We start from the raw sequence: 4,329 nt of genomic DNA on the forward strand, positions 1-4,329 counted from the left end.
TTAGCAAAGATGTGAATTTAGTAATTTTTGTTGTAGTAATTGATATTACAAATAAGTCATGATTTAATTTGATGATATTGTGTTTGATGGTTCAAATGATTTATGAATTGAGGGAACCCTTAAAGGTGGTTAACTCCACTTTTAAGGGAGGTTATATCCGAATTTTTATAAAAATATGGGTTGTTACAATATGTCAGGTGGAATGATTATCAACCAAACATCGAGGGATATAAAAATTGGACAACCACTAATGTTAGGAGAAGGTTGGACGATCTTTCTCTCGACAAGGTACGTGTTATGCCATTTACACTTTCTTATATTAAATTAAATTGATGATTATGCATTTACACCTTTGAGATTTGATATATTTTTACAGTTTATGTAGGACACATACAGTCCCAACAGGATTGCGCCACATCTTATTCCATTTGAGATCAATGATGGTGCAGATCTCTGGAGTGCAACTGTGCCTTTAATATGCTTTGAGGTTGTGGAGTGGCATCCGAATGATAAGGTCAGCAAACAGTTTGGCTTTCATTAAGACCCCCTCCGGTCGAACCTGTGAAACTCGGAGCGTCTCATAACATAGTCCTGACGGGTCTAAAAAACAAGAACTGGGTCGTAGAGCACGAAAATATATCTCACAATGGTTAAATAGTCCTGCATGTGTATTGACCGGTGCACTAGTCAACCACTATCAACCATCTGACCAGTACATGGATTGGCATATTTGTATATTCGGTGATCACCTGTGCTTCTCCGAGTATGTCAATCAAGAGTAACAATCGCAACAAGAGCAACCACATCAACAAGAACAACCACCTCAGCCACAACACCCACCTCAGCAAGAACAACCACCATGTCCACAACCGTATGCATACACACTACATCCATACCTACCACATCCACAATCATATTCATACCTACCACAATATCCAAGAGTCCTCCTAGGTGGAGGAGCATTAGCATTGTTATTCTCTACCATGTTTTGCTCAAATTCCTCTCCAACCACTTCGTCAATCTCTTCTTCAACTCGTTGATTTCTAGCTTGCTTCCTTTATCGCCAAAGAGTTTATTCAATCTCAGGATCATATTGAAGAGGTTCTTTATCCCTACTATTCTGCATAGTCAAAGACAACAAGGAAATCAAATTGAAACTCTCTTCACGTTGTAAAGAGAATTCCCAAGGGGGAATAAAACAAAAAAAAATAGTAAATAAACAAAAAGTGAAAAGGTCTAATCTAGGTAATCAATTGATTGGTAGTTTGTTAACCATGATTAATCTCCAGCAACAGTGCCAAAAACTTGATGCGAATTTTATAAACCACAAAACATCAGCAAGTTGGTACGGTATTTTACAACCACACTTACCAACCGGCAAGTGCACCGGGTCGTACCAAGTAATACCTTACGTGAGTAAGAGTCGATCCCACGAGGATTGATGGACTAAGCAACAATAGTATTTGATAGGCTTAGTTAGACAAACAAAAATTGGTGTTGAGATGCAGTATAAAAGACATTAAACAATATCAAAAATATTGAAGAAGGGCAAGTAACTAAGTTGGGAATAATATATGGAGAAGGCAGTTAAGGTTTCAGAGTTATCTATTTTCTGGATTGACTTTTCTTATTAACTATTTTAATCATGCAAGATTTAATTCTTGGCAAACTATTTGTGACTAGACCCTAATTCCTTAGACCTTCCTAGTCTCCTCTAAAATTCATCAACTGCCAATTCCTTGGTCAATTGATTCCAATTAGAGGGTGATGATCAAATTCTAGTTTATATGCCACAAGAATCCTAATTATCCAAAAATAAAGGGATTATATGTCACGTATCCCGTTAATTACAAACAATTAGAAATTCAGGATAATATGTTTTCAAGCTATTGTTCAAGTAAAGAGCTTTTCCAAGTTTTACAAGAACTCAAATAGAACATGGGTCATACTTCCGTTCCACCCAAGGTCATAAAATAAAGAACGAAAACAATTATTGAATATAAATCAAAACATGAATTAAAATAGAAAAATAATATTATCAATCCATACAATAGACAGAGCTCCTAACCTTAACAGTGGAGGATTAGTTGCTCATGGAATATGAAATGTAAATTTGTATGGAATAATGTTGTGGAATGTTCTCCGGAACCACCCTATTGGGATCCCTTTTATATCTAATCCTAATAATTAAAAAATCAAATATCTAAAATTAAAATTAAAATAATATCTTTTCCTAAAATAAGATTTGAATTTAAAATTCGAATTAATTAACAAGTCTTCAGCTGATGGGTGGGACCATTTGATTTGTCCATTCTGCAGCTTTTAATCTGTCATTTCTGGGCTAAGAACTGGGTCAAAACAGCCCAGAAATCGCCCCCAGCATTTTTCTACTTTTTCTGCACGTGGCGCATGTGACGCGTCCGCGTCGTTTACGCGTTCGCGTCATTTGTGAAGATTCTAGTTCACGCGATCGCGTCATGCACGCGATCGCGTCATTGTGATTTCCTCCATCCCGCGCGGTCGCGTGAGCCTTGCGTCCGCGTCGATATTCGCTGGTCATCTCCTTGGCTTCTTCTCTTTCTCTGCAGAAACTCCATCAAATTCCGCCAAATGCTACCTAAAATAAACAATATTGTACAAAACTCAAAATAGCATCCATAGTGGCTAAAATATAATTAATTCTTAATTAAACTCAATAAATTAGATGCAAATTCACTAGGAAAAGATAGACAAGATGCTCACGCATCACAACACCAAACTTAAACTGTTGCTTGTCCTCAAGCAACCAAAACTAATATAAGCTTAGGATGTGAATTTGCATGAGAATGAGAGTTCAATTAAGCCCATGTCTTCTCTTATAGTGGGGTTTACAACTGCAATCCTGAACAGTTTTGGCATCTCACTTTATCCTTTGAAGTTCAGAATGATTGGCATCCATAGGAACTTAGAATTCAAATAGTGTTATTGACTCTCCTAGTTCAGTATGTTGATTCTTGAACATAGCTACTTTATGAGTTTTGGCTGTGACCCTAAGCATTTTGTTTTCCAGTATTACCACCGGATACATAAATGCCACAGACACATAACTGAGTGAACCTTTTCAGATTGTGACTCAGCTTTGCTAGAGTCCCCAGTTAGAGGTGCCCAGAGCTCTTAAGCACACTCTTTTGCTTTGGATCACGACTTTAACCGCTCAGTCTCAAGCTTTTCACTTGACACCTTCATGCCACAAGCACATGGTTAGGGACAGCTTGATTTAGCCGCTTAGGCCAGGATTTTATTCCCTTGGGCCCTCCTATCCATTAATGCTCAAAGTCTTGGATCCTTTTTACCCTTTGCCTTTTAGTTTAAAGGGTTATTCGCTTTTTCTGCTTGCTTCTTTTTTTTTATTATTATTTTTTTTTCGCAAGCTTTGTGTTTTTTCACTATTTTTTCTTGCTTCAAGAATCAATTTTATGATTTTTCAGATTATCAATAACATTTCTCTTTGTCATCATTCTTTCAAGAGCCAACAATTTTAACATTCATAAACTTCACTATCAAAAAATATGCACTGTTCATGTCATGCATTCAGAATCATAGAAAATACCACCACATTTAAGTAAATAAGACTATTATTCAATATAGACCCACTTTCTCATGCAATATATCACTCCTATATTTTTTTTTAATTTAAGTTCAGTGAGTAATACATGAGACATCTTTTCAGAATTAAAGAAATAGGAAAACTAAACTAGTCCTAGGATTCTAACTAATAAAGGATCATGCAACAAACAAAGCAAAATAACAGGAAACCGGAACATAACATAGAAAAAGAGGGGAGGAATAAAAAATGAAAGGAACTCAACCACCTTAATTATCCTAGCGGTCGCTTTATTCTTCAGGTTGTGCTCCTTCGCGAAGATGATTCACCTCCCTTTTGTACTAGAAAACCTATAAGCGCAGCGTCAACACCAAACTTAAGGGTTTGCTTGTCCTCAAGCAAAGAAGAACTGAAAATAGAAAAGACAAATATTAAAATGAAAGAAAAAATAAAAGGATAACAAATAAGAGAGAAGTAGGATTGGGAGAGAGAGAGAAAGAAAACTGGGAGGCGCAAGCGACGCGGCCGCGTGGGGCACGCGGTCGCGCGCATTGATCTTATACTGATTGACACGATCGCGTCGGTCACGCGGTCGCGTGACCCAGTTTGTGCTTCTGGCGCGAGTGCAGCCTCGCGCCAGCACAACTCTCTGTTCAAATTGATATAATTGCCAAAATTGGGGTGACGCGATCGCATGGGGCATTCGATCGCGCGAGTGGGCAGTTAATGGGGTACGACACGGCCGC

Source organism: Arachis ipaensis, chromosome B4 (assembly GCF_059453495.1).
Source record: "Arachis ipaensis isolate K30076 ecotype BB chromosome B4, ASM5945349v1, whole genome shotgun sequence".
Taxonomy (NCBI): Eukaryota; Viridiplantae; Streptophyta; class Magnoliopsida; order Fabales; family Fabaceae; genus Arachis; species Arachis ipaensis.